The 7,133-nt window shown below is 33.8% G+C and overlaps 1 protein-coding gene across 1 annotated transcript in view; it reads left to right on the top strand.

Moving 5' to 3' along the window:
- TMPRSS11A (transmembrane protease, serine 11A) overlaps positions 1 to 7,133 on the top strand; it is an 83,761-nt gene that overhangs the window by 1,049 nt on the left and 75,579 nt on the right. The window lies entirely within an intron of this gene.

Raw genomic sequence — 7,133 nt, forward strand, 5'->3', positions numbered from 1 at the left:
TATGAATTAAAATAGTGATTTTAAACAGCCACGATGATAATAATATCTCACCATTTATATTTATATTTTGCCATTTTGAAACATCTTTTTGGATGTTATTTCATTTAATAGCCAAGACAGCCTTGTGAGCTTAGTAGAAGTATCTTTAACGCCCATTTTAAAGTAAGGAACCTGAGGAAAACAGAAGTTAGAGGACTTTTCCCATTTACAGGGCTGTCAGATGCCAGAATCCGAGCTGTAAATCCTTAGAGTCCTAAACTTCTTAGAGTTCAGTCTTTCTCATTTGCTACTGCAGCCTGTCTACACGGCAAGGATACCACCCAGGGAATTTCAGAGATGAGAATTTGATACTAAATTGGCCACAAAGTTACTGAACTTCACTGGGCTTCCTTCCCCACTTCTAAAATGCATTGCTCATGTCAGTCCTTCAGTGAGCACGTAGTGTCAGAGAGTCCCTTTGAGATTCTTAGAAAGGATCTACTATGCTTCATACATAATCAGCACTCCATAAATATTTGTTAAACAAATGAATGCTCAAACAAATGTAAATAGCTAGCGTTAGTGTTTTCCTTATTGATTAAAATTCATTGAATATAAAAATGCATATCCTGTGTTTATGGAAGTCATGATATCATAAAACAGTATTTCCAGCTTTTAATATTTCACACCCCCAAAATTATTCTTGTAAAATATTGTCTCACAATTACAGGCACCAAAAGTGCTCTTTTCTTATGAGCATCCATGTATTTATAAGTGTTTGCAGTTTAAGAGAAGTAAGTTACAAGAGTAATATTGGTGGTCAATACCATTGTTCTAGGCACCCATGACACATGTTGGTAAAGAAAGGAGACAGGGGAAACACTGAATTCTTATGGTTTCTTTAACCTGAATTAATGGAATACCACTCCAGGATTTGGAGGATTTTCAAGAGATGGCAGGTCACACAAACAGGCAGGCTTGGGATTGAGGCAAAGCAGATACTTAATAATTATTACGACTTCCTATGTCTTACCTACATATGGGTTTGTGGCCCTCTTCCTATATTGCAGGAATTGTTTCGACTTTTGTGTGAATCTCTGTTTGAATTTGCCTTTAGGAATATCTATGTTCCTAGTCTTTTCTATACATTTATTAGTTGGGTGATTCACTCACTTGAAAATCTCAGTTTTCTCCATTATGAAAGATAAAATGCCAAATGATTTCATCTGAGATTGTTACCCTTTTCCCAGAAGTCGGGTCTCTCTTTCCATAGTTCTTTATTTTAGGCATTACTTAATAACTGCCAAAATTAGACTCCTCTTCATTATCACTTTTAGAGAAAAAAGTAGTCCTGTAGACTACTAATAGTAGTTAATACCTTCGCAAGTATTCACATTTTATATTTTAATTTCATTTCAGATAACTGTTTCAATCAACTTTTTCATTTGCCATGACCATGCCCTAATATATTCCAAAACTATATCTTTAGAGATAAAACCAAAATGTCAAAGCAGAGCTTCCATATTTTTTACTGATTGCTGAACTTGGTATAAATTATCAATTAAATATTACTTTTTTGTTAGTTTTCATCAAACTCATAGTGCTTACTATGTGCCATATACACATTATATTAGCTCTTTCAATTTTTCTGACAATTCTATGACTTAGGTACTATCATATTATCTCCATTTTGTAGATGAAGAAAGTAACAGCCCTACATCACAAAGTAATGATGAGTGGAGGAGCTGGGCTTTGAACCTGGAAAATAGAGCCAGAGCCTGGGTTTAACTAATAGGATATCTTGTTTTTTCTTCTTTTTGAAAAATTTCAAGAGAAAAATAAACTTTTTGTTTTTTTTAATTTAAAATTTGACTAAAATGTTCACAGTGCTGGTTACTCCATAAAGTTCTATCTATAGTCAATCAACTGAAATATGTGTTCCTATCATTGAGATTTAAAGACTGATTTATAACATCCTCTTTTCTGTTTTGTTTTCTTTCTTTTCCGATTGTTTGACATTTAGGGAATAATATTTGGTAGATAAAAGAGGAAGGATGGCAGGTATGTGTATAAAGTTCTTGAAAACCAAGATTGTAGGAATTTATGATCAGGTAAGTATGATTCTATAGTGGGTGGTGATTCATCGATACTGTAATAACAGCTGCCATTTATTATTTATTTATTAAATATGAATCATTTTGCATGCATTGTCTCATTTATTCTTCTAATCCTCATGAGTTAGGCCCTATGATTATCCCATATTACAGAGGAAAAAGTTGCCCTAGATCACAGAGTTACTAGAAATTAAACTGAAGCTATCCATACCTTCCTATCACCAACACATTCATAGATGTGTTTCTTAAGCATCTTGGGCAATGACAAGAAATTGACCTATTGGGGATACAAAAATAATGTAGGTAATACCAAGATGCCTACAGAAGCTTGTTCCAGGCAGATGAAGAATTAGAGGAATTTTTAAAAACCTTTAACTCTCATTTTTGTTAACTTACTGGGAATTTGTTATTTGTGCTATTTTAAATATTATCAGAAAAGTTTACGATACTGTATTACTTTTGATCTCACAGTACAAATTGCTATATCATGAGTTGCATGAGGGTAGAAACCATGTCTTATTCACCCCTGCCTCCCTAAGCCCAGCATGATGCCTAAAACACAGTAGAGGCTCAAAAAATTGTGGAAAACAAAAATGGGCGGATGGATGGATGGATGGATGGAAAGGTATTTAAATGGATAGATGGATGGACAAATGAAAGAACAAAGAAAGGATAAGAAATATTACAATGGCTGGTAAAATCTTAGAGGTAGTTTCTTAGGACAATATTTATGTTGTACAAGGATCTAATACAGTCATTTGAATACATACAATTTATTTTGCATACAGGCAGATCATGTCAGCCTGGGCCTTAACCTCAAATCTATTCATACCTTTTATACTTTCATTTTTTGTATTAATTTCTGGAGTACGTTTGCAATTTTATTACATGCATAGATTGCGTAGTGGTATCACTACCCTAAAAGTCAAGTCAGGGCTTTTAGGGTATCCATCACATGAATAACAGACATTGTACCCATTAACTAATTTCTAATCATCCACCCCCTCTGTCCCCCTCCACCGCCCTTCTGAGTCTCCATTGTATATCATTCCATTCTTTAAGTCTATGTACACACATTTTTTAATACCCACTTATGAGTGAGAACATGTGATATTTGACTTTCTGTGCCTGCCTTGTTTCACTTAAGATAGTGATTTCCAGTTCCATTCATGTTGCTGCAAAAGAAATGATTTCATTCTTTTTAATGGCTAAATGTAGTTTATTGTGTATATATACCACATTTTCTTTATGTATTTTTCTGTTAAGGGACACTTAGGTTGATTCCATTTCTTCGCTATTGTGATTAGTGCTGTGATAAACATGCAAATGCTGATATATTTTTGATTTATAGCCAGTAGTGGCATTACTGGATCGAATGGCAGTTCTATTTTTAGTTCTTTGAAATATTTCCATACTGTTTTTATAGAAGCTGTATTATTTGCATTCCCACCAACAGTGTATAAGAGTTCCCTTTTCTCCACATCATCACCAGCATTTGTTGTCTTGTCTTTTTAGTAATAGCCACTCTGCCTTGGGTAAGATAATATCTCACTGTAGTTTTAATTCACATTTCTCTGATGATTAGTAATGTTGACCATTTTCATATAACTGTTGGCTCTTTGTATGTCTTCTTTTAAAAAATGTTTATTCATGTCCTTTGTCCACATTTTAAAGGGATTATTTAGGTCTTTTTATTGTTGAGTTATTTGAGTTTGTTACTGATTCTGGATATTAGTCCCCTGCTGGATGAATAGTTTGCAATTATTTTCTCCCATTACGTGGGTTGTCTCTTCACTCTGTTGATTATTTCTTTTGTTGTGCAGAAGCTTTTTAGTTTAATTTTCACCTATCTATTTTTGTTTTTGTTTCCTGTGCTGTTGAAGCTTTAGTTATGAATTCTTTGCCTAGACCAATGTTCAGAAGGAATTTTCCTAGGTTTTTTACTAATATTTTTATAGTTTTGGGTCTTACATTTAAGTCTTTAATGCATCTTGAGTTAATTTTTGTGGAAGGTGAGGGATAGAGGTCCAGTTTCATTCTTCTGCGTATGGCAATCCAACTTCGCCAGCATAATTTATTAAAAAAAAGCATCCTTTCCCCAACGTATATCGTTTCCGGCTTTGTCAAAGATCAGTTGGCTATAAATATGTGCCTTTATTTCTGGATTCTTTATTCTGTTCCATTGATTTATGTGTCTATTTTTATATCATTACCATGCTATTTTGGTTATTATAGCCTTGTAATATAATTTGAAATCAAGCAACATGGTACCTCCAGTTTTATTCATTTTGTTCAGGATAACTTTGGCTATTAGGGCTTTTGGGGTTTCAATGAATTTAGAATCATTTTTGTCTAATTCTGTGAAAAATGATGTTGGTATTTTGATAGGGATTACATTGAATCTGTAGATTGCTTTAGTCAGTATGATTATTTTAATAATATTAATTCTTCTGATCCATGAGCATGAGATAGTTTTCCATTTGTTTGTGTCATCTACAATTTCTTTCATTGGTATTTTGTAGTTTTCCCTGTAGAGATCTTTCACTTCTTTGGCTAAATACATTCTTGGGTATTTTATTTTTATTTTTGGTAACTTTTGTAAATGAGATTGACTACCCGATTTCTTTCTCAGATAGGTTGTTATTGGTGTATAGAAATGCTACTGATTATTGTAGGTTGATTTTGTATCCTTCAACTATTCTTAATTCATTTATCAAATCTAAGAGTTTTTTGATAAAGTCTTTAGGTTTTTCTAAGTATAAGATCATATCATCGATAAACTGGGATAACAACTTTCGGTTCGCCAATTTTGATGCATTTTATTTCTTTCTTTTGCCTGGTTGCTCTGGCTAGTACTTCCAGTACTATGTTGAATAGTAGTAGTGAAAGTGGACATCCCTGTCCTGCTCCAGTTCTTAGAAGAAATGCTTTCAACTTTTCCCCATTCAGTATGATGTTAGCTGTGGATATGTCATACATGGCCTTTATTATTTTGAGATACATTCCATCTGTGACTAGTTTGTTGAGGTTTTTTAGCATTAAGGGATGTTTAATTTTATCAAATGCTTTTTCTGCATCTATTGAGATGATCACATCATTTTTTTTTCTTTTTTTGAGACAGAGTCTCACTCTGTTGCCCTGGCTAGAGTGCCGTGGCATCAGCCTAGCTCACAGCAACCTCAAACTCCTGGGCTCAAGTGATCCTACTGCCTCAGCCTCCTGAGCAACTGGGACTACAGGCACGCACCACCATGCCTGGCTAATTTTTTCTATATATTTTTAGTTGTCCAGCCAATTTCTTTCTATTTTTTTAATACAGACAGGGTCTCACTCTTGCTCAGGCTGGTCTCAAACTCCTGAGCTCAAACAATCTGCCCGCCTCGGCCTCCCAGAGTGCTAGGATTACAGGCATGAGCCACCATGCCCAATCTGAGCACATCATTTTTGTCCTTGATTCTATTTATGTGACGTATCACATCTATTGATTTGGATATGTTGAACCATCCTTGCATTTCTAGTATAAAACCCACTTAATTGTGTTGTATTATCTTTTTAATGTGCTGTTGGATTCAGTTTGCTAGTATTTTATTGAGGATTTTTGCATCTATGTTCATCAGGGTTATTGGTCAGTAGTTTTCTTTCCTTGTTGTGTCCTTGTCTGGTTTTGTTATCAGGGTGATACTGGCCTTGTAGAAAGAATTAGGGAAAATTATCTTCTTCCAATTTTTAGGAAGAGTTTCAGGAGGTTTGGTATTAGTTCTTCTTTGTATGTTTGGTAGAATTCAGCTATGAGTCCATCTAATCCTGGGCTTTTCTTTGTTGGGAGATTTTTAATTACTGATTTAATCTCACTACTTGTTATCAGTCTGTTCAGGTTTTCTTTTCTTCCTGATTCAATCTTCGTAGGTTGTATGTTTCCAGGAATTTATCCACTTCCTCTAGGTTTTCTGGTTTGTGAGTGTATAGTGTTCATAACGGTCTTTGATGATCTTTTGCATTTCTGTGGTGTCAGTTGTAATGTCTCATTTTTCATTTCAGATTTTGTTTATTTGGGTCATCTCTCTTCTTGTTTAGTCTAACTAGTGGTTTATCAATTTTGTTTATCTTTGTAAAGATCCAACTTTTTGTTTCATTGATCCTTAGTATTATTTTTTCAGTCTCTATTTCATTTTGCTCTTCTCTGATCTTTGTTATTTCTCTTTTTCTGCTAATTTAGGGCAGAATTTGCTCATTTGTTTTTCTAGTTTCTTAAGGTATGGTGCTAGATTGTTAATTTGTAATTTTTCTACAAATGTTATAAACTTCCCTGTTAGTGTTGCTTTTTCTATATCCCACAGGTTTTGGTATGTTGTGTTTCCATTTTCATTTGTTTCAATTTTTCTTTTTTTTGTTTCCATCTTAAATTTTTTATTGACCCAATGTCATTCAAGACCAGGTTGTTTAATTTCCATGTGTTTGTATAGTCTCCAGAGTTCCTCTTGGTGTTCATTTCTCATTTTATTCCACTGTGGTCTGAGAAAATAACTTGATATGATTTCAACTTTCTTAAAATTTGTTGAGACTTGTTTTGTGGCCTAACATATTTTCTCTCTTTGAGAATGTTTCATGTGCTGATGAAAAGAATGTATATTCTGTACTTGTTGAGGAGATGTTCTATAAATGTTTGTTAGATCCATTTGGTCTAAATTTCAGTTTAAGGCCAATGATTCTTTGTTGATTTTCTGTCTTGATGATCTATTTAATGCTGTGAGTGAGGTGTTGAAGTCCCCCACTGTTATTGTATTGCTATGTATCTCTCTTTTTAGGTATAGTAATATACATTTTATAAATCTAGGTTCTCCAGTGTTGGGTGCATATGTATTTAGAATTCTTTTATCCTCCTGCTGAATTCATACCTTTATCATTATGTCATGACCTTCTTTGTCTCTTTTTACTGTTTTTGACTTAAATTTTGTTTTATCTGATATAAGTGTAGCTATTCCTGCTCATTTTTGGTTTCTGTTTTCATGGAATATATTTTTCCACCCCTTTACTCTTAGT

The sequence above is a fragment of the Propithecus coquereli genome, unplaced genomic scaffold (genome assembly GCF_000956105.1).
Source record: "Propithecus coquereli isolate 6110/MARCELLA unplaced genomic scaffold, Pcoq_1.0 Scaffold230, whole genome shotgun sequence".
Lineage (NCBI taxonomy): Eukaryota > Metazoa > Chordata > Mammalia > Primates > Indriidae > Propithecus > Propithecus coquereli.